Raw genomic sequence first — 25,061 nt, forward strand, 5'->3', positions numbered from 1 at the left:
CTTTATTTTTCCCATGAATATTTCAGAAATCGGGACCCCACATGTGGATCATCATACACTACATTCATCCCTAAAATACCTTATTACTGATTGGGGTGCGGGTGAGGGGGATGGCCGAGCAAAAGGCTTGTGTTTGCCCACAATCAGATACAAGAGAAAGGGCCTCATTACGAGTATGGAGGTAGCCATGGTGCTATTAGCTCCATGGCTGCCTCCATACCGGGCTCCAACACTGGGTTCCTGCAATGAGGAATTACCGGGTCATTCCGACATTGGTGGACATGGTAATTCCTCCTTGCAGGAACCCATCCCCATTCCCATGTGAGCCCCCATAGGGCTCAATGGGAATGGGTAGGGAGGTAATAACGGGTACATTATAAATGGCCCGTTATTAGCTCCCTCTTCCCCTTGCGGGACCTGGAAATGACGTATGGTTTTACAAGACGTCTGTTCCGGGTCCCACAAATGTAATTTCGTAATAGGCACTCCCATAATGGCACCCTTCATTACGGGAGGGCCAGGGTCGTAATGAGGCCCAAAGTCTGAAGTTTCACCCATAATAATTGCTTGACCAAAAGTTTCCAGGGACGCCAATCTATTCTTTCCAATTGATTCATCAATAGTAGCCTGCAAATTTATCTGCCCCTGTTGTTAATGTCCACCCTCTTAAGGTGCGAAACCTCTGCAGTTCAGATAGTTCCATTGGCTAATGTCCCACTGCCCAACATAAGATCACAAGTGCAATGATGGTTTCTAAAAGGAACAGCAAGGTCATGTTACTGACCAGGAAATCCCCACTGGCAGTCACCCTATAGTAAAGAGACATCATTCAGGTGATAATGATAAAAGAAATGACATGGAGTGGAGTGCATATGTCCTCTGAATGCTGCTTGCTTGCTTGGGTCACACAAGTTCCTTTTCAGTCTTCATTACAGGGAAGTAATGAAGACTAAAGAAGAACTAGCATTGTCCAGTGAACTACAATCAAGATAACATATCCAGTGACATTTTTCAAGAGCTTAACTGGAGATTTAGCATTTCGCCTTCTGAATAATCTGATTGGGTGAAGTGCAGCATCAGGGTGATCATTGCTAGCCACTATTCTGATGGTACTTTTCTAGCCTTCAATGCAATACTGTCAATACATCAAACTATCAGGCAATTATACCAGCCATTTAAAACATGTTCTCTTTGTCCATACATGCTAGGCATCCAAACATTACCACTGATCAACTTTACCAAAACAAAGCTGCACCTGTTTCTAGATGGACACATTTACCCCATACTTGTACATATGAACACCAGACTCTCTCCAAGATCCCATCCTCGGCACCGTGTTGATACAACGCAGCCTTGAACCATCCTACTCTTTAATTTGATGTATTTGCCAGTTTTTTACTTGTTCAATGTTTCTAATAAACTTTACTTTGTGGTGAAGATAATCTAATATATTCCTCGAAATGTGGACTTTCCAGTTTGAGATCGGTGGAATAATGACTTTCTGATCTCTAGCTTGTGCAATACGTTTTGTCTGCTACAAAAGAGCATTGCATGCACATATATTCCGTTTGTTCCTCTGAATGTTCCTACTTGTGAGTTTCAGTTATGCAGTGATAGTTATTTTCTAGAAAGTAGGATTTGTTTTGTTTCCTTATTCTATTGGCTGTATCTCTTCTAATCGTATTCTCTTTTCTTTTTGTTTTTAGGGTGCAACCTGTGTAAGAACAACTTATATTAACTTACGCTATCTACAGTTTCTGTAAATGTCTGTCTTTTCTTTTTTGTAAATTTGATTATTTTAGATGAGAATTGAATAGTGTATTGTGTTTATTATGAAAAGTAGCTTATTTATTTGGCAATGGAACATATCCTTCTGCTGTTTTCATCAAAATAACCACTGACTGCAAACGCCTCTTGTGGTGCTGGAGTAACCAGGTTGCTAGAGGTGGCCAGAAAAGAAAGGATTAATACATTCTGGCTGTTTTGTGTGTTATGTTTAAAGTAGTCAAATTCAGTTGTAATTCATACTGGTTATTTCTTAAGTAGTCAAAAAAGAAACAATTATGAGGCTGGCAATCTGCAAATTCAGGAGATGTTATATCCTTACCAACACATAGTGGCACTAGCAACAATGGTGGCTGGTGATTGTTTTAATTGGAGGGGTGTACATGTTTCCCTCAGATACATGGGAGCAACCTCACATAACGAGGGAGCCCAAGCAGACCCAGTGGGGCCTTTGGGTGTTCTCACCCTGAATACAACTGCAACATCAGAGGTGCCACTAATTTTAACAGTAAATGTGATTTTAGTGTGATTTGTTCCTCGAAGTCTGACTGTACCTGCCTTCTACACCACGGCTCATGCTGTTGGCAGGTAGCTTCATTTTGCTGTGTGTTGGGGCAAAGTTGGCAGTGTGATTGAAGGCAGAAGGAAGAGAAGGGAGAGGAAGACAATGAGTGTGAGATGGGGAATTCCCCTTTGCTCATTGCTCACAGCCATTCCTGTGGCTGATATTTCAAATCGGATTTAAATTCTTATTAGACACTTGAGTGTTTTGTTGAATCTGCTGCAATGTTTAACCTCTGTGTGTTCATCCCTTTTCCAGCAAGGCAGAACACCATCCTCTATCTCTGCATGTGTGCCGAGAGGGGAAAGATCATTTGTCCTTACCCGGACCTCAGCATATAACCAGTGTCTCAGCACCTAACCAGTGAGTGTATGACTCTCCTGTGTGACCAGGCTCACCCAGTCAGTGCAGAGGTCAATTTAACAATATAGGCCCATTCAAGGTGCACAGTCCTCAGACAGGGGACTGCTGTGAACACTGTCCAGATCCATTAATGCCACCTCCACCATTAATCCACAGGTATACTTATGTCACTGTCTCCTCTGCCTCTGGAACCATGATGGATGCCAGAGCATAAGACTCCCTAGGGGATGAACACCTGAAGCATCCAAACCTTCCAACGCGCGTCACCATCCCTGATATTTCAGTGGGGTCTCGCTCAGAATGCAGTCTGCTTCAAAAACTGGGGACATGTACCCCACAGGATCTCCAGCACAGACCCAATGTGCAGCCTGTGTGCCCCACCTATTTACACAGGGGCCATATCATCTTTCCTAATTTCACCAAAATCCAAAGCCATTAGGAGCCTTCAGACCCATGACATCTGGCTGAGGACTGTTGGTGTGTTGGGAAGACATGCCCAGCCAGCTTCCACCTCGAAGAGCTGAATTGAGGACAGCAGAAGAAACCTGAGGATAATGGATAAGTAATACACTAATGTATCCTGGCAAGGGGCAAGGGAGGAGGGCCCCAAAAATGAATAGGTTTTAGTAGATATTCTGGGGGAAGGCAGGCTCCCTCCAAGACTAAGGAATCTATTGCGGTTGAGGGGATGTGGTACTAATAGATCTGAGAAAGTTAATGAACAATCAAAGGAACTGACTTTATGGTGACTAGGTGCTTTTTGGCATTCAGCAAACATTGTCCGTTTGTAAATAGATATTGAAACAATGCGTGTTTGCACTAGGCTAATTCTTGCCTGTTTCAAAAATGTGCTGCAGTGCTGGAACGTGTGGGTAGTAGAGGCCTGGATGGCTGTTTGAGGTTTAAGCAAGAAATCGAGTGGTCAAAAATATCTAATCCACAGAAGCAGTTGCTCTGTGTCTGCTCAAGTGAATGAATTTCACGAAAACGTTAGTTGCATTTGAAGCTGGTTTCTAATTAATGTTCTTCTTTCTTTTAGGCAAATACTGGAGAAGATAAATGTGCATGTTTGGTAAATACAAAATAAAGTTGTCTACAATATAATATGATACAAACGTATTCCTACTTTTTCAAGGGCTTTCTCGCTTCTTGTGCAGCATTTGGGTCACACCCATCTCGAAACCTAACTCGAATAAAATAAGAATAGAGGATGGGCTGTTTTTGTTTGTGGTAGAAGTAGACATTTGCAAATTATCTCCTTCTTAAAGGTGAACTATGGATTTCAGTGGGGTGGGGACAGGAGAGTAAAAGATGCGCTATCCAGCCCCTTACATAAATTAGTAATTTGGGGATCCCATTTTTGATTTCGGGATGTGCATTAAAATGACTTGGCATAATCCTGTGTTTGCACAAATGTGCAAAGGTGGGTGCAGAAGGGCATATGAATGTGCAGATCTTTTTTGGTGCTACCACATCTTACCGCTTGTGCCAAAAGCATTTTTGGGAATCTGACCCCAATCTGATTGTATTCCCAGATGTGCAGTGTGCTACAGCTGTTGCGCTTAGCGACCATGAGGTTGTAGCATTCAGGCGTAACAATTGAATTGTGCAGCTGACCTGCATGCACAATGGGCCAGATGTAAAATGTTTCAAACATCACAGTGGCTGATCCTCTAGAAAACAGAGACTCTCACAAATTTGAAAAGTGGACCCTTATTTTTAATACATTTGTCAAGGCTGCTTTCTATTCATGGGCCACCCCTTTATACTTCGGATCTACGTGATATGCTTGAGAATATGTCTTTGATTTTTTAACACATTTTACCGCAAATCAATTCAGAGGGATACTGCCCCCAACCCATACCCACATCCCCTCACCTTAATTAATACCCAAACCCAACCACCAATTTGCATTGCAGAAAAATGTGTTAAAGAAATGTCAATGGAATATGCCTCGAAGAAATGGGCTTGCAATGTAATGGTGGGGTACTGGTGCCTCTGCCAAACTCCCATGATTCCCTTATAGTGTTTAACAGCTAACCAATGTTACACTTTTTAAGGTGTAATGGTGATTGATGTTGATAAGATGCCAATAAGCCATAATCATATGATCATATGTTGGTTGAACCTGTTAAAAGTGCACAAGTACTACAATGTAACTTACAGATATGACATAATGCGTATAATAACAGTTCAAACCTCTGGCAGCTCAGCTTCCTTCTGTTTGATTTTTTCTTTTCATATTTTTCAAGACAAATAATGACTCTCTGACTTTATTTTCAGTCGCTTTTCGAGCTAGTCGATATTCTGGTAAACACATTTTCTTTCCTTTTAATAGTTCCATTGTTTATTGTTCATTCTTTGTTACTATGACGAATTCTGCTTCATCCTGTTTCTTTTAACCTCATTCTATTCCAGCATACTGAGGGTTGTGAAATGATTACAAGAACACAGTAGTCACTGTGGAAATTATAAGAAGCTAAGGAAATGCACCAGAACCTAACAGTGCAAAATTGCACCATGCCCACATTCTGTTTTTTTATTTTTTTATTTTTATATATGTGTTTCACATTTACATAGAAATGGGCATTGAGGGAAACTGCCATCTGCCGGGCTTCCCAACTGCATGTGCTTAAGTACTGCATGTGCTTAAGTTGAGCCTGAACACTATGGGTGAAAGTGAAGCCTTGCTGTGAAAAATGTATGTGATGCAGTAGTTAATGTAGATTGGCACTGAAATGTAAAACAGGCCAACGATTGGCTAAATGTAAAGATTGTCTCAATTGTAGTCCTTGGCTAATGAAGTGGACATTCATGTTTTTGGGATCCAGAATGTGACAAACATACCAATATTTTAAAATATTAAACTACTAGATTAATGATAAGTGTGACTAAGTCACAGTGTCAACCAACATTGCATCTAGTCTGCGGTCCATCTGACAGTAGGACTGATGGGACCAGCCCTGAATGATACACACATCCTCTGAGACAGCAACTGGTTAGAAACTACCAGATCCCAAAGAAATAGGGAACTCAAGACTGCACCTTACTTAATGCATCAGACTTAGAAATCCAACACTCAGAGCAGATTTGGGAGTGTTTGTTTGGGAATCGGGGAAGGCTTTGCTATGGAGAAAGACTAGCACACCAAGATAGATTCCTTGGTAATGTCAGCGTAATCAGATAATCATTTGATTTTCAATGATGATAAAACATAGGAGATTTATTAGTGTGCTTGCAAGACAAACAAGCAGCATCCCACTCCTCAACCCCTTGCCTCCTGCATAACCCAAACTACCCTCGAGACTTTTGTTTTTATAGGGGACTGACCGCCTTATCATCACATTTATGACAATATTTGTCGTAGGCCATTACTTTCCCTTTTTGGCTATAGCATTTAGAACATCACACAATGACACCTGCCAGAAGAAAAAAAAGAACGATATTAAAAATACAGCTGTGGTAAGATAAGGTTGCTCAACGACTTCATCATTAACAAAGCATGACAGATCAGTGGGAGTAGACAACGTAGCTTTATAATGTACATAAAGCACCTTTTTATAATTACTAAACCTACCTCCACTACCTGAAGCCTTTTTGTGATGTCTGTTATCTTTGTTATTCTGGAACTATGCCTAATAGTTTCTTAAAGTTTCTAGTTACCAGCATATGCCATGTCCTTAAAATTGCAACCTGTAAATATACTGCCCTTTTCTGCTCGCCAGAATACATCAAATTGTTGTGTTCCTTTTTGTAATATGAAGTGTAAGTCACCAGATGGGGTAGATACCAATTGTATGCACCTATACTCTCCCTGAAAAAACAACTTTCCATTTAAAGCAACAACTTCAACTCCACCATCCCAACATATCATGTTTCCCACTAACACACATTGTCCTCTTGTTAACTTACTGATACATTTCAACTGGGGTGGTTGTGAAGATAATAAGTTCCAATTGCAACCAATTCCTAATCGATGGGTCGGAAGTTAACCCTAGAGTACCGATTCAATGGGCTTCATTACGAGGCAGGCACTTCCGTAATGAAGATTTACGGTACGGGACCGGTACCCTTCATTACGGATGCCCTATTACGAGGTTTCCTTTGCAGGACCTGGTAAGGATGCCTGGTAAAACCTGTGAGGGTCCAGGGAGCTAATAATAATTTTTAGCTCCCTCCCCATTCCCTATGGGGGCTGAAATGGGAATGGTGATGGGTTTTTCCAAGGAGGATTTACCGGGTCCTCCTAAGTTGGAATAGCCCGGTAAGTCTTCATTGGAGGAACCCGGTACTGGAACCCGGTATGGAGGCAGCCATGCCCTTATTAAGGCCATGGCTGCCTCGATACTCGTAATGAGGCCCAATATCTTGCTGGACGTCTGGCTGTCCGCACCTCCCACACATCTCAAAGCATCATGCAGTCCCAGTTGCATTCAGCTCATGGATCTGGGATAATATTGCCAGTAAGGGCTAATAAATATCACTTTCAATGGCATTGAACATGAATCCTTGGTATCCACAACTCCATCCACTGTATTGTCATAGGACTCACCACAGGCACAGTTCCTCTGATAAATCTGAATCATTTGCTACTATTCTTGGCCAGCTGTTGTGCAGGATATCTCCACAGATGCAGAGGAGCTCAGAGTTCTCAAAGTATTGTACTTCTTGAAAGGCAAGGTCCAACTGAAGCATCCTCCCAGATGAATCCCCTCCTTTCATCAGCTATATTGTAACATATCATTTGACCTGCTGAGAGTTCTAATAACCTTTAGTTCACCAGTATTGGTGTGTTTATGGGCTTTTTTAATATGTCCAAATGACCGTCCAAAAATTGTCCCTCATACATACCCCAAGCCACAAGAGCAGCATTGGCCCCCATCCCATGCCCGATCCGCTACTTCCCTTTTTCTTATCCCCAGGAAACTCCCCTTCAGCTGTTTCAGCTGGATGTATGTCAAAATATCGTAGACGAAAACCTTTTTATTTGTCCTGTGCATTGTTTCTTGTTTGCAGGGGACACCCCTGCAGCCCCTGAACTTGAAAATACCTAAGTAGCAGTGTGGGGATCAACCCTGCAACCCCTGCTCACCTCCCTCTGCATTTTCGGATTCAGTATCTTATGCCTATGAAGAATGTAGCTAAATCGTATCTACAACGTTTTAGATACAATCTTTTCGATCAATACCGTTTCAGCTTTATGCTGGCACCCAGTTGATTTAGTCTAACCACGAGCCCTTCAGTGCAGCTAGGAAACTGTGTGGTGAAATGAAATGCAGAAAAAGAAAGAGTACAAACCAATTTGGCAATGGAGGCATTTAACACAACATACTGCAAAACCTGGCTTATCTACCACAATTATTGTGCCATGTATTGACTGCTGAAACACCTGCCAGCTGTAAGGTCTGAGCAGCATTAGCTCTATTTTCTTGCTGAGTGTAATACTGACATATAGCGTGAGTCACATTAGAGCATACTTTTACCATCTCAGTGTTATTATCTGGAAAAAAGAAAATTTAGCGCAGGTTTTATCGTCCTTTCCAAGAACCACACTTTGCCCTTCTGTGCTACACTTTCCCAGCACAATCACTCTATGACAGACCGCAGATAAGTCTACTATATCAAAACAGTCACTCTCATTAGATTTCTGCATCCTCACCCGCCCAGAACCACTGAAGCCATGTCATATGAAAGGCGTATGATGGTCTTCAATATCTGTTATTTTCCACACCTAAAGTGCAAAACAGAACCACAATAGTATATTAGATAAGAAACATGAAAAGGCTAATGGTAGATTCTGGTTGGTTCAACAGTATTAGTATAAGTTAAAACATTTCCCTTTGGAGCTTTCGGAGTTATGGTCTTATGATGTTCTACCAGAGCCCAAATGTAGTTCTCATTGGACAACCAACTCGGGAGAGCTTCACAAGGAAAAGGTAGCTGCCATTCTTCACACTCAGCTTGTTTCAGTAGGAGCCCCCAATATCACATCAACCTCATACTCCCAACTGCCTAAAAACCTGCAGTTTCCCCTTTTACAATAATCAAACTATACATGGAAAACCCGAGTCCACCCTTAAAATCTGGTGGCCAATACAGATTTGCCAATGGGGCACGTGGAGAGGGAGCGAGGGGGCACAGAGCGGGTGGCTGATGCTGATGAGACAGCGGCGTAGTGGCGTAAGAGAAGTTGCTAGGCAAACCAGAGGCATCCAGAGGAAGATAGAGCGCACAGTGTGATATAAGTGCATAGAGGCATTGTGGCGCACATGCACAGAGGGAGGGAAGGGCAGGCCCCACAAGTAATACACAAGGACAGATCATTCTGACTCAGTGGGGTGGAGGTGGGGACACACAGAGACGTGTTTGGTGAATGAGTGAGTGACTTACTGATAGAGTGGCACTACAGGAACACAGACCTCTTGCAATCGAGGGGAGGGAGAATAACAACTGGCTCAAATTTGGAAACAAGCTTTATCCCAGTGCAATGGGCAAATAAAATGGCAACAGGGGCAGCAGAGACCAGTTCAGAATGCAAGGAAGAAATGCAACAAGATCAAGCCAACACTGTGTCATGTCGAGAATATGTTGTGTGAACGCGTTCATTATATTCAATGTGCATTGGTTTCACAGGATAGGCCACACGGATAACTTCTCTCCAGCAGGTCTCATTAGTGCATGCTGAAATGCAAAGGGCAAATAATGTATACGATTTAAAGAAATGTTAAAGTTAGATCAAACTTCTCAAAATCAAAAGTAAGTTATGGCTCGGTCACATCATGTGGTAAAAACTACAATGTGTTTAGCATGTTATCAGAGAACACATGAGCCCTTCCCAGTGAGACCAATCACGTTAGTTCCTTCGATGTCACTCCGCCTTTTGCATGCATTCCTCAGCCGGTCCTTATGCTTTCTTGAACGCTTGCGTGATTTAATACATCTGCCTGGAAAACCAGCACTGGCGCTCGCACTCAGCATCCACTGCGCGCAAGTCCCCTGATTCACTAAGGTGAAGGGAGAGGTTGCACGCGGGTTGCAGCATTCTCCCCTCCATGCATATGCAAGTATCACGTGAACCCCCAACTCTCAGATACGCATTGATAGCTCTCCACCTACGTGGGTGGAGTGACAGGCTTAACATTATGGTGGAAATGGAAAATAAAAAGAAATGCTCATGCCAGGCAAGAGGCTTTCTTCTTGAAGTACAGAATGCAGCCAGAGGTGTGTGAAGATTCATGTTTGCCTTATTCTTCCCCTTAGCTTGAAACCTGGCAAGCTCAGGGGATTGGTCCTGCAAAGGGAGAGCCCCTGGGAGAGCCATTCCCATTGTGAATCAGAGATATGCTCTGGGATATGCTCCCCCCCCATGCTCTCGTGACACAGATTCTGAGGGTGCAATGAAATAGCGTGCAGAAAGGAACTTGCACAATTCCTCTTTTGAGAATCCATCTGCTCACTGACTGTATTGTTTTTCTTCACTTTTTGTGCACTTGGCACATGCAATATTTGTGGATCTGCCCCTATATGTGGCAAATCTGTGATGAAGAACTGAAAGATTTTGTCTGAAAACTTGTCATAAGGGATTGGCCACGAAAATGTTGCTTCTCATGGATTGTTGAAACTTGGCAATGGACAGCCGCACCCCTACCCTTCCTACAAGGTGATGGAGACATTCTGTTGATAACAGCAAAATGAGAGGAGATACCGAGGCAGGTCATCCTTCCTGCCACAAAGAATATTGTAAGACTTGAGTGTTCTAGGGTGTCATAGAAGTGCTTACAAAAATCCCAGCTATTTTTCACTTGATTTGGTGGAAAAGAGGTGTGATCATGAAAGAGCAGGACTAGTCTGCAAACCAACAGACCAGGCCATGAACGGGCAGCCTACGTTAACAGTGATGTCCAACCCAGTGCCACGTTGTGCCGTGAAACACTGCTTTCCAATTACACACTCAGTGGACTAGGTGTTTTCATTTGAAATAAATCCATGCATTTCCATCCTGTCTTTGTGTGCAGTTTAAAATGGCTCCCGTTTAACAAAATCTCTGCACAGAACTTTTTGTGAGTGTGTACTCTGGTGCCTACTAAGGCTATTTTTATTACCTGACTGACGCACTGCTTGCAAGTGTACGGTCTCTCTCATGTGTGTACTCGCTGGTGCGCGGTCAGATGATTAAAATGATTGGTAGGCACTGAACAAAGCGAAAATGAGGGTCGGACTTGGAACTTAGTGGGAGACAGATAAAGACTGTAGCTCACCAGGCTCGGATCTGGACAGGCACAGCAGCAAGGCATCACCGAAGAAGAAAGTGGGGGTCAGTAGGAGACAGGCTGGAGCGCCAGAGGGGGTTGGTCGGGCCGTGCTGCACTATATAGTGAGTGGCACAGGGAAACTCAAGGGGAAATATACTAGCCTACTTATTTACCTATGAGTCCTCCACTGGTGAAACCTCAGCTGGTGAGTGCTCACCATGGGTTTCCTATCTGCTAGTCTGTGATAGGGCAGGCAGCCTGATGTATTATTTTCTTTCCAGGCACCGCCCAGGCATTGCCTGCAACAAAGAAAGGCACTGGCAGCGGGTAGCAGTGATGACTGGTTCGCCTCATCTCTGCCTCTGATGCCTATCGTTGGTGCCAAGGTGCGGCTCAGTCTCAGTCAGGGCTCGTTCACACTGTGCAGGATTGCCTTTTGCTGCACATGCGCACACTATGCAGGCGTGCAGCACACGCATGCTCAGCAAATGTGCAAGGCAGGAGGCAGCCCTGCCTATCTGACCCTGCTCAGCTGTTGCCTATGTCTAACTTCCGCCACATGGACACGGACGTTGTGAGTGGTTGTGCGTTGGCCAGCAGTGCGAGCAGTAGACACAGGTACTGCACAACATCACAATCATCAAGGCACCCTCCTGACCCACACCGGCCAGCCCTGGTTGCTGCACAGAGCAGCCACTCACAGGGAGCAGCAATGTTGCTGGAGGGTGGCCGCACCCCTCTGTTCGACACCTTTGTGTGGGGTCCTCCCCGCACTGTGGTGGCTGCGGGGGGGGGGCGCTACACCACTGCCACCAGTGGCTCGGAGGAGCCTGAGAAACTCGGAAAGAAAAACTGCAGCGTTTTCAAACACAACCGCGTTGTGTTTCTGCCTGCTGGCTATCACTTTGGGTCTCCAGTGCTCCCCCATGGGAGCACCGGAGACCCAAAGTGAAAGCCAAGGCAGGCAGAAACACAACACGGTTGTGTTTCTGCCTAAATCTGCTTTCCCATTTGGGGCTCTCGGGCTCCCCACGGGGGACCACCGGAGACCCAAAGTGATAGCCACAGCAGGCAGAAACACAACGCGGTTGTGTTTGAAAACGCTGCAGTTTCAAATGGGAAGGCAGATTTAGGCAGAAACACTGCAGCATCTAGCATTTCCCATTTGGGGCTCTCAGGCCCCCCGTGGGGAGCCCGAGAGCCCCAAATGGGAAATCAGATTTAGGCAGAAACACTGCAGCATTTAGCATTTCCCATTTAGGGCTCTCGGGCCTCCCGTCGGGAGCCCGAGAGCCCCAAATGGGAAATCAGCTGTAGGCAGAAACACAGCGGCATGCAAACACAACCGTGTTGTGTTTCTGCCTGCCTTGGCTTTCACTTTGGGTCTCCGGTGCTCCACCAGAGACCCAAAGTGAAAGCAAAGGTAGGCAGAAGCACAACACGGTTGTGTTTGAAAACGCTGCGGTTTTTCTTTCCGAGTTTCTCAGGCTCCTCCGAACCGGAGGAGCCTGAGAAACTTGGAAAGAAAAACCGCAGCGTTTTCAAACACAACGTTGTATTTATGTTTGCGGTCGCTTCAAAAGCGACCGCAAACATAAATACAACGTTTTTAAAGCTGTGGTTTTATTTCTACGTTTTCCAGGCTCCTCCAGCACGGAAAACTTAGAAAAAAAAAACGCAGCTAGTGCTTATTTTTTTAAAAAAATAAATAGCACTTACCGAGATTCAGCTGCAGCTTTCCTTCTCTGGTCTCCGGTCTCGGTCCTCTGCGTACAGCACCAATGAAGGAAAAGCCACCCAACGGTAGCTTTTGTTTACTACAGCTGGCTGGCTTTTCCTTCATTAGTGCCCCAAAAGCAAAAGCCAGCACAGGCGGGCATCCATTTCACAAAATGGATGCGCCCATGTGCTTGCTTTTGCGAATTTTGAGCTTGAATAGCTCAAAATTTTACATAGGAAGTTTTTAAAAAAAGTGCTAGTATTATTTTTTTAATGTTGCCTATCTATTTTTAAAATAAACATTTTTACTGGACTATCCCTTTAATAATAGTGCCAACGCTTTTGTGTCCCGACTCCCATATGGGAATGGGGACTTACAATTTACTGATGCCTGACTTCCTGGGCCGCCGGACTTGCAATGAGCTGGTGGCACTGGGAAGTCAGGTGGCAGTAAATTATTACAAGTCTGGCGGCAACCCGCAGGTGTCACCGGCAGGGTTACCGCCAGACTCGTAATAAAGCCAAATTGTCTCTATGACCTTAGGCCACACACTGCTCTCAAGCCTGTCCGCCTGCCAGTTTCATAAGGAAACAAAGTAACTCTTAAGCATTCACTGTTCCTTAGATCCATCAGATCCTCTCAGAAGCTGCATTTGAGTTGGAGGAGGTGTTGCCTCTTCCAAGTGCCAGGAGCATAAATGCCTCCACTTGAGAATGTTGTCTGTCCATAGCATTGACTTGGGTTTCAAACTCACAGTGTGTCACAGTCAGAGTAACTGAGGAGGCTGATTTCTTTCCATCTTTCAAATGCACAATTCCCACGCTTCTATACTCTTACATGTCACTGAGAGATCCAATTGCAGGCTGCCTTTGATCACCCCATAGTTACCACAAAAACAGGTAGAGAAATAATTTGCTGGGTCCCATATACCCTAGACAGGCACAATTATTGACAATACACACAATCAAATTCGATCCAATGGACCTGTTGGAACACGTGTGGATGCCTTTCATTTCTGACCCACCCCCAGGGTATCTCCTTTATTGCATCTTGCAAAGTCTTCATAATACAAGGAACTTGGATAATTCATCTTTCACTCTTGATGGCTATACCATTTTGCATCGATCCGGCCACCTGGGGAATTAGGGGTTGGCCAGCTGGTGGCCTTGCCTTAGGAGCCCAAGCTGCCTTTGAGCTAAAACCCTTTTGTCATAACTCCACTTCCCCTCATATATTGTCTGCTATTCTTTCTGAGCCCCACTCATCCTTGCCCCAGATGCTGATCATTAACATTCATAATACTCCAGGATGATTGGCCACCTGTTCTATTCAGCACTCTATTGACAGTATTCTTTACATTTGATCCGAACTATGCCTGAATGTCAGTATTATAGTGGCAGGTGATTTAAAAACCTCTTCCTTACATCTGTTTATCTCACCTTCTCCAGATGATTCTAACCAAGAATCGTGTTGGACAACAAATGTTCCACTAGCGAGCGGTAGGAAGGATTCTGGGCTGGGTCGATCTTTTTAACACACACAACCTACTATGCCTGAATCATAAACCAAAACATATACGTATGTCTTTTTGCACATGGACAAATGGGAAAACTTCATCTTGCTAGGATTATGTTTTTGTAGACAGGAATTTCTGGGAATCTTGTGGCAACTTGTTAATCACATTTACCTCCCTCAGTGACTACACTTCCTTTTCTTGGAACCTCCAACTTCCCTCCAGTTGTATCCCTTATGTTAACTCTAATATTACCATAAACCCCCAGGGGAATCGTATCATCCGGAGTGATAAGAATGTTTCAAACATCACTAATTTTGTATGCACAAATGAAACACCCCTCCTACTTTGGCTGGGGCAGCATGATTGGAACCTCCCCTTTTTAATGCAACTACTGAGAAAGCCGTTGCACCTAGACTACTGTATAGTAGTTGGTCAATCACACAAGCATGCCCTATTCGACAAAGCAATACAATAGGCCAAGAAGGCCCAACGTAAGAATTGTACTAGTATTAGCTGCAATCCCCATTAGCCACCGATTCAGAAAAAAGAAACTCATCACGCATGAACAAACATTATATAAGAACTGGCTAAGAAGCCTTACATTCTCCATTACCAATGGCGAAAGGAAATTTCTGTTTGGCTTCCTTTGGAGCAATGATAATAAGAAATTCTGGTCTATGGCCAGAACCTTCATTAATGAGCAGGCCTTACAAGAATTCAATCCAATCGGAGAATCACAGTGGATTTTGGCTATTTCTGAGCTTTACCATAATTCCTCCATTCCCCCAATGAAGAAAAGCTCTTATGCACCCTCTGCCTCCTTTTTGTCTGGCTTTGAAAGCAATGACTTCATTTCCATAATCCAAGCATTTAAACATTCCTGCTCTCCTGTCCCTGACTATCTGGCAAGTGTTGTGATGAAAGGAAAGGACATTTTGGGCTTCTGTGTTGGAGCACCTTTTTCACAACATCATAACCAGTGGCTTGATACCCAAGAACTGATGGAAAGCTATCCTAATTCACATTTTTAAAATGGGAAATCGTGCCTACCGTCATGATTATAGATATTTGGCAATGCTTGATACTAGCCAGAAAATATTCCAGGCCATTCCTGTAGAAGAAAAATCTCTAGTTGGGCCTCTGATAAAAAAATGCTCTCCCCTTTCCAAACAGGCTTATGTAAAGGGCACAATACCTTACACAATCTTTGCATCCTTTACTTTGCTATGGTGATATGTAAGAGCAAAGCAAAGAGTAAACTCTATCTCTCCTTCATAGACTTTACAAAGGCATTTGATACAGTTTCTCGCTTCTATTCTGGAAGAAACTAATCGATTGGGGTATAGATCCCTCATTATTATTTTATATTACTGCCCTATATACCGATACAGTGGCTGTTGTGTGTACCAATCGGGAGGGGGCTATTACACAGGAAATCCTGGTTAACATTGGCTTGAAACAGGGGTGCTCGTTAGCCTCCTTTCTCTATAACCTGTATGTGGCTGACATGGGTATTGAAATCAACTCTGCTCATAACCCCCCGCATTGGCAGCACTGCGGTTCCATGGCTCGGATACGCCGACAACACTATCCTTTTTGATCAAACTTCCATCGGACTGTAGCACTCATTCGATGCTCTGTCCTCATATGCCACCATAAACCATCTTAAAGTTAATGTTGCAAAAACGAAAAATCTAATTATTGGTGGCAAGTTGAAAGTATACAAATACCGTTGGACATTAAATGGAGCCCATTTGGAAAGGGTGGATAGATATATCTACCTAGGTACACCAATTGGCCCATCACCTTCAGCTGATGGTGATTTTATTTGACCAAAACATTTCAAGATATAGCTCATTAGTAAAAAGGGGGGTCATGACATTGAATATTCGACTTTAATTTATCGTAGGAGCATTCTCCCAAGGCTTCTTTACAGCTTGGCAGTATTACCTGAATCCAAATTGACCTGGGTGGGTAGACTAAGAGTCAAGTTCTTACGTTCGATTTTGGGACTATCCTGCTGTGTGACCGTTGAGGCCCTCCAGAGCGAATTGTGGGTTCCATCTGTCCGATCACTATGGCTTCAACAATGTTGTAACATCCTGGGCCTGCCTCCCGCAGCGTGAAACATTAATGGGTATAATGGCAACACAATATCCTCAGGAGTGCACCAACATCTTTTTAGCAGAACTACATTCCACTAACTCACTCACTTTAGCAGCATCAATGTGGAGTTGGAGGACTTGATATCACTGCCCAATTTTGGAGTAATTTTAAAGAATAAAATGAGAGATCTAGACAAGATGGCCAACCTTGATTATTTAGTGAAAAAGAAACTATATGCTACCTATAGTACACAGGCTTTGAAAGGCAATTCTCCAAGAACATATATGACCGAATTATGCTCCTCACAAATTTGCCAATTTATCATATATTAACCTATTAACATTCTACTGACCTTGAGAGCACACTGGCAGATGGACAAACCTACCTCGTGAGGAGCGGACTTACTGTCTTTGTAATTGAACCATGGAAGCAGCACGCCACCTCCACACCATATGCACCAGATTAACGACATATTATCTAAAGAGCTAATCCAGTTGTATTATATTATATCAATTTTATAGAAACAGAACAATTCCGGAGCAACATCTTCAGGTTAAATCCGTTGTAATATCAGAAGGTGCTTTTCATGTCTGGGAATCCGCACTCAACTTAGTCCCCTCACCTGATGAATTTTATGCAGGATTTAGAGAGATTAAATGCATTTAATTTGTATTTCTGACTTGTCACAGTTCTTAATCTGCTTGGTTTTAAATTCTTAATCAATTTTCGTGTCTACTTATAAATGTAGCCACTGTGAATATTAACCTATTTTTAACCTATGTTAATTCTTGTAATTTATCTGTCTTAATCTATTTGGTTGCTGACATTCTGTACTGTGATTTTCTTATGTGCTAAAGGTTTGTATAAATATAACCAAGGCACAGTAAACAAAACAAATAGCACTGACTTATCCATGATCTGCTGCTGAATTTGAAGATCCTGATGCTTTGCTTTCGAAAGCAACAATATCTTGACATAGTCTACTGGAATATGGTTCATATTTGTTTTAATGACGGCCATGTGTTATACACAAGCTATAGAGGAGCTTCCACTGCGGTCAGAAACAATAATGCCAGCAGCACAAAAAAAATGTTTTGACTGTAAAGTTGCTGCAGGCAGCTTACGCTGTCAATGGCGACACATACAAATTCTGCTGTCTTCAAAGAAAGCTAGGAGAAAGAATAGTGCAGTGGGTCATTGACCATGCCACACTGGTTTGTGCCCCTCAAATATGCATCCTGAGTAGTCGTAAGCCCACTACCAGTACCTGTTGCTCTTCCAGGGCATGTGCAGGATCAGCAAGCAAGTCCATGTGACAGGGTTGTTTGTGTAAGAGTTGGACACCCTTCATCTTGCGCCCCTGCCCCTGACACAGATGTGGTGCAGAAGGGACTTTCTTACTGGCTGTTGAGAATATTTAGTTGCTGTTTCTTTTGCTTGTTCGTCAAGCCTTTACTATGTAAGCAAACACTCTTGCAAATACCTATCTGGTGCAGTTTGTCACCTTCCAAACAATGTTTTATGTATGTGTTGTCCAACAGCACATTGCCTGGCATGCAGTCAATTTAACATTGTAACGGAGGTCAAGGAATGACACAAATATATACTTAATGTTTTCTTTCATGCATTTTGTACATGGTCAATCCAAAAGAGTGCCGGCAATTCTCTCACCAGATGCACAAGTCTGATGCTCACAGGTTCAGGTTAATTTTGAGCAAGTGGATTAATGGGCACACCTCACTCAGTGATACAGAGCTTTGGCTCACACATTGTTTGGCTTTCACAATGAGCTTTAGCAAACATCAGACATTGAGCTTGAGCTCCACTGGGTCAGGGTGAAAAAGTGCAGATACTATGCTGGACTGTTAAGGTAGTTGTAGTCACTCACAGCATTGCTCACACATCTGGTCAAACGTATGCAATTTTGAATTCCAACATGTTGGAATAGACATGTGAACTAGTGGCTTACATGTTTGTGATGCTCTTGTCACAAACTCAAACCATTTTTTATGCTGTATGACTGACTGAGATGTGAGAAGATTGTGTGTGCTATAACAAACTTATCATGGACAGGGGAGCAATCATTGACAAAACGTGGCACCACAATGTGGAGAACACATGCCAAGCATTGCACATGCATTGTGTTGCCAAGCCTTAGTGGAGTTGTGACATGGGAGCCAAATTTCTTCTGCCACAAAGCTCAATATTAGATACATAGTAGTTAGCCGCTCTGACACTGACGCAAATTGGATTTTGCTTCACAGAAGTACAAGGATGAGTAGTGGTAAAACGGCCCACTCAGTCCTCACACTTCTACTGACCAAAACAAAATGCAATCATAAAGATAAAACAGGGACAATCAAGACATATACCTCCTTCACCTTTTGTGGTAAGGCAGGGTGAGGGAAGGCTACACTCTTAACAGGGGTGTGAAGTTGAACCAGTAGTGAGCAAACTACACAGTAGCACACTCAAATATAAATGGAATGTCCAATCAAGGTTCTATACAAATATAAACACTTTAATAAAACATACCATCTGTACATAGAATGAAAAGAGATTACTATGCAATAAACCCACCCCAAAGTAAAGATCACTGAAGATGCAACAGACTGGAGAAAGTAGCACTCTGTTCCAAGGGTGCTAAGTAAGGTACTACCATAAACAGGATAGTGGGTAGTAAACAGGAGCAACAGTGACCTAACAGGCCCCAAAAGGACCTAGTGGACCCTGAGGGTAGTACAGAGTCAACAGTATGTGGATTCAGTTCTTGGTGGGCAGACACATTAGACCCAGTGTCAAACAATGATGCGAGCTGATTATTCTCACTTGGGGCACGTAGGATCCTAGAGGCCCAGGCAACAAGAGGTTATCGAGAAGATGCAAATAAGGGTTCTCTCTGTGGTCGAACGGTGGTGCTTCCATGATGCAAGTCAAGGTAGTTCCAAGAACGCTTCTCAATTGGCCAGGCCGAATCGGGCTTTAAACACTTGGAGGCGTCGATGAGTGATGCTTCAGTGGTTCGAGTCGGTTGGCGACGGTTGTCGAAGTGGTGAGAAAGGGTGTGTCAATGTGCAATCAATGAGGTGGCAGTTTTCAGGCTAGCTGAGCTGAGCCGTGGTTGTAACCTCCGGTTAGAGTTGACAAGTGACCCTCATGTGATTCGGTTTGCATTCTGGCCTTGAACAGTCTCTTCAGGCCTAGCAAATTATGTCATTCACTAGGATATTATACAGTGTTGATCTGGTTTAAATGCAGTGCAATAGATCGGCTGAATGGAGGAATGCAGACACCAGCACTAGCGCCTTTTCTATGTTTCAGGATATTTGGAACACAGTGCATCCAGTTTGCTGCAATATAACAAGGAGCTTCGGCTTGTCTGGCCCTTGGGCTGCTGTGAGGCCTTCACAAAGGACTCAAGAACAGGATGCTCCCATTCACGGTCTTCTCCCTAGCTTTAAGAGAGCTTTTGCAGAATGGTTGGTCCTGGTTCACAGCACTGGTCACTCCAAATGTGGCCTGGCAGTGTTTATGGGACAGATCTTCCTTCTGTCTTGGAAGGCTCCTCCTTCACCTTAGGCTAGGGGCTTTGGACAGTGCACCGCACCCAAAGGAAGTCCAATGCAGATATTAAGAATGTCTCTTTGGTCTTAAAGAATCCCTGAATAACTGAGGGAATTGTTCTGAGGGGGTGTGAACCCCCTTCTTTTAAAGACACATGTCCCCAGGTGATTGGCTTAAAGAAAGACTGCTTTAGGGGACCTACCCCTGCTCCTGGCTGGATAGGACTTTGCCATGTTGATTTCCCAACCAAAGTGCTTTTCTCCAGAGGAAGTGAAGGAGACAGGAAAGGCAACGATACACAGCGAGGAACACGATGGTGGAAGACTTCTTACATTGTCCAGAGCCCTTCTGCCTTTTCTACTCTTACTCCCTTCCCTGCTACTGACAACAAATACCTTTAGAAATGCAGAACCCTGGTGTGAGACTACTCATCCTGAATGGGTGTGCTCCTTTAATACCTGGGCCCAGGACAGCAGCCTGCTGTGCGGCTGTCTCTGGGGGAGGGGGCTACTGGCCCTCACAAAGAACATTAAAAGAGACTGGGTTCTTTCAGTTTCTGTCCTGCTGTATGGCAATATCGGCCCATCTGACCCGAATACGCATTTCCTTCCACAGCAGAGCTGACTCATAGGAGCGGACACATGTGCAATATCAATTGGGATCTGGCGGCCATGATCATAATTAGTGCCATGCACTATGCCTGAACTCAGGCATAGCTTATTTTTAGCGATTGCCCTGCCACCAGCATGGGGTACTTATGATCATCTCAGTTTGGGCACATGGGGCATATCTTAAATGTCGTGCCTGTTCTGCAGTGGCTTTGCTTTTGTGGCTGCAGTTGAGTGGGCTTCCTGTGAACTTTGACCCCGTACTGCACCATGAGCAGAGCGGGTGCTGCGGATCAGGCCACTGATGCAGTGGGACACAAGCATGCTATGCTTTTAGCAGGGAGTTATGACAAAGAGGGATCTGGTTAGCAAAGTAGCCCTTTGGAGAATGAATCACCTGCATCATTTTATGCACTAATGAAAATCAATAAAGCCAGGGCTTTGCACCCTTGCCAGATGGCAATTCCTTACAGTAACCAACAACTCCACATTATGAAAGATGTCTTCTGCTGAGTGGCTGCTACCATCAAAACTGTGAATGCTCAAGGTGGCTTGTTGGTAGATACAATGCAGCTCCTTGCACGACTTCCCTTGCTTGCAGCAAGAGGTGAAGGTTACCCAATGTGCTTTTACAGCCATTTTTACAGTGTATGGCCCACTTTTCACATATTCAAAGTTAAGTGGACTGAACCACCTTCTGACTCGTCCAAGGTTTTTCTTGCTGCATGTCCGCCTGGGAATTTGCCAGCAGGCCTCAGCACTGCTCATTAGCTCTCTGAAACCTTTGTCACTACCAGAGTTATTGCCAATTTAACACTGAACAGCTCTACTCAAGCATGGCTATGATAATATTTCTGATCACGTCAAATAACTTGCTGCAACTGGGTTTGCACACAGACATTGTTCCCTACTACTACTTTTTGTTTAGGTGCTGCTGATTGTGTTGGCAGACACATGTGTGCTGCTGGCCTGAGACACATCCCCGTTCTTGTTTCAATGATTTTTCACAGACAACCAACTTCTTTTCTGTTTCCCCAAAACAATTCAACTGCTTGCTAAGTGTTTAAGTGTGCGATTCAACCAAGTTACCCCAGCACAAATTCCTCCCCAAGCTACACATCACACAGTGTGCTCGAGCAAATGGTGTGTTATGTCGCACAGCCAATGAATCTGAATGTAATGCCCACCATCTGTGATCACCACCACCAGCTCTAACAATTATCTGGATCCACCATATTCTTTTCCCTAAATCAATTCAACTGCTTGTTTTGTTTCTGAATGCACCTTTTCAAACAAGCTGGACAAGCACAAAGTCTACTTCCATCCTACTTCTCAATCAGTGTGCTCAAGCAGGTGGTGTGTTGCATCACACAACCAATCCACCTGCTTTAATGCCTGCCACCTGTCCCACCAACATCTCTACCAATCGTTCCTGCACCACAGAATTATTTTCTGTTCCCCCAAAACAATTGAACTGCTTGTTTTGTGTGTGGGTGCATGAATCAAACAAGTGTGCCTAGAACAAAGTCCCACTCGTTCCTACCACTCACTCAGTGTGCTCAAGCAGATTGTGTGTTGTGTCACACAGCCAATCAGTCTAACAATAATGCCAAATGCCTGTGATCACTGCCACCACCTCCAGAAAATGTCTCCGGAACGCCACATGCGTTTCTGTCCCCACAAAACAATTTGACTCCTTGCTTTGGGTATGCACCTCCCTGTTCAAACAAACTGGCCTAGTGAACATTCCTCCACTGGCCTACTGCTTACTCACTGTGTTCAAACAGGTGGTGTGATGTATCATAAGTACAGTCAAGCTGTCACTTATGCCCACCACCTGTAAACACTAATGCTACCTTTATCCATTTTCTGGTACACGCACATTCTTTTCTGTTCATCCAAAACAATTCAATTACTTTGCCCATTCAAACAAGCTGTCCAAGCTGAAATTCCTTCTATGACCTACAGTTGAAGAAGACAGTGAATCACACAGCCACAATCTGCCATTAATGCTCACCACCTGTGATGACCACCTTCAACAATGTTTACATCATTCACCTCCAAATGTTTTTCGGCTTCCCCCAAAGCTATGGCAAATACATGAGCTTCAGCTGCTTTTGTGTGAGCACATGTTCAATCAAGTAGCTCCCTTGTGAATATGCAAAATAAGTTGGTGATGTGAAATCGCTACAAAACAATCCACAACCAACCAACAAACTGCCACTTATGCCCAATGTGTGAATTCACCACCTTAAACAATGTTTGCCACATTTTCTTCTGTTCCACCAAACTGTACCATATATGCAAAGAAAATGGCTGAGGTGCCTGGCAGAGAATGTTAAATCTATCAATACACACCCCAAAAACATGGCTGCCTTTCTATGAAATGCAGATTGGTTTTAAATGGCACTTGATAAAATAAAACAGGAGCAACTATATTCTGTCGAGTACTGCCTAAAATCATACTAACCACATTATTTGCTCTAATATTAATTACACAACATGCAATGATGTTTTTTTAAAGTCCAACATGCCCTGAAAAAAATTAAAGTAAAATGCAAAAGCCCTCAAACAACAACAGACAACTAAAGTCTCCTTTGCTTTAAATGTCCCTTATCCCTCCCCTCACTCTCCCTTTCTCTTTCTATTTCTCTCTCTCTCTCTATCTCATTTTATCTCTATAAATATATTAAATACACAAGTCCAAAAGACACTACATTGAAAAGAAAGTTAAATGTTCCACTTCTCAAACAGCAACAATCACAAGTTCACCTCACCTTCCTCCCTCTCTGAAAGATTTTCAGTGACTGTTGAAGAGATCCAGCAGTTTCCTTTTACAGAGCAAGGCTAACCTGGCTGCTCGAACATCTATGTATATATAAAATGCTTAGCTGATGCAATTTATTAGTGGTAGGTTGCCCTCTACAGTCCATATGGCAATGTGCACCCACTTCAACAGCAGTTAACATTTCAACAAACAGAATGAGCATGGTTCTACGCGGTCACCTTCAACTTCCACTATCACAAACATTTGGAAGTTACTTCTTTCCAAACCCACTTCTCTTCACACAGAGCATAGTGGTTCCAGTGTCAATGAACAGTTATTTCCCAGATCAACGTTTCAGTCTGTATCGAGCAAAACGTTGTATGACTAATGCTTCCTCACGAGCTAAAACTGAAAGTAGGTGCTGCAATTATGCTACTAAGCAATCTTATGCCATTACAAGAACTCTGCAATGAAACAATGTTGACAAATACGGGTCTACAAAGTCACATAATAGAGGCCTGTGTGATCGATTGACACTGTTCTTATACTGCGCATACCCCTCAGCTATCTGATATGTTTTGCCTTTTCATTGACCATTAATAAATCACAGGGACCTACGCGCCCTTCCTGGAAGGCATCAATGGTAATTCTCATATTTAAGAAGGCGGACAGAAGTGAACCTATGAATTACCGACCGATATTGACCTATAACATATGCTGAAACAGCATATGTTACACCGGGAACAGCTACTGTTAATCAAAATCTCTTACAAGTTTGTGTATTTCAGTGAATCCTGCATATGGTAAAATGTGGGTGTTTTCAGAATCAGACAAGTACTTCGGCCCAGGCAACATTCAAGTAATGTCTTCTTATAGGCAGGATACAATACTGGGAAATATTTAAGTAAGTAGATACACTTATTATCATTGGGCTTTGGACTACAGTATTGACACATTGACTGTGTCAATAGACAGTGCTATGAAAGATACAACCTAACTGACCAGTATTGGTATTTGACATAATTCTTGAAAGCACTATTGGTTGTCTATTGCAGCTTATCTGAACAGGTTGCTGGGTGTTTTGCTTTTTAAAAATGAAGCATGTGAACACCATCTTGATGGACTGCTTCATATGTATCCCGCTTTTAGAGATTGTCCCCTTCTGTGGGATTATAATTTACTTCTGGATTTGCTTATGAGAAAATATTTTGTGAATAGGGATTCCTGCACCTTTCAGCTTTTCTACTCGAACTCTGCCTTTTTGGTTGCTGTCTTTTCTGTCAGAAAAGTGAGTGAGTTGCAGGAATTATCCTATACCCACTATAACATGAGTAAATATAATTCTTACACTTACAATATGGCAGCCTTTTGACATACAGGTTCAAAACCTCTAATTGTATTTTGTCTAACAGGCAGTATTCTGTAATACTTCCAGTTTTACCATTATCACACAATTCATTTTTCCTCAGACAGCTGATGCAAAGGGATGCAGTCTAAGTTCTGAAACTCTCAAGAGACAATTAGCAATTCCATGTGAAGAGTATATTATCCTGCTGTGTAGAATTGCAATTTATTTGGGATTGTCTGAAGGCTGCTCCTCAGTGACTGATATTCCCTGTATTCAAAACTGTCTTTTATCTCTATGAATGCACAGATGATCTTGATAGTACCTCACAGAGCCAAAAGCACTACTGTTTCATTGTATCCTCTACAGAATTTGAGTAACATTCTATTCAATCAACTTGTAGGGCATAACTGCCAATAAATCCTCTTGCTCAGTGTTGACCATCCAACCGTAATTGGAGCTTGTCATATTAA

At 43.3% G+C, this 25,061-nt stretch overlaps 1 long non-coding RNA gene across 1 annotated transcript in view; it reads left to right on the plus strand.

Moving 5' to 3' along the window:
• The first annotated feature begins 1,705 nt into the window (after nucleotides 1–1,705).
• Nucleotides 1,706–25,061, plus strand: part of LOC138580693 (uncharacterized) — a 28,663-nt gene continuing 5,307 nt past the window's right edge. The window contains exons 1-3 of the long non-coding RNA XR_011304325.1: nucleotides 1,706–1,718; nucleotides 3,750–3,782; nucleotides 4,994–5,020. This is a non-coding gene — a long non-coding RNA (uncharacterized lncRNA). The remainder of the gene's footprint in view (nucleotides 1,719–3,749; nucleotides 3,783–4,993; nucleotides 5,021–25,061) is intronic.

Source organism: Ambystoma mexicanum, chromosome 3p (assembly GCF_040938575.1).
Source record: "Ambystoma mexicanum isolate Mex_15411 chromosome 3p, UKY_AmexF1_1, whole genome shotgun sequence".
NCBI lineage: Eukaryota > Metazoa > Chordata > Amphibia > Caudata > Ambystomatidae > Ambystoma > Ambystoma mexicanum.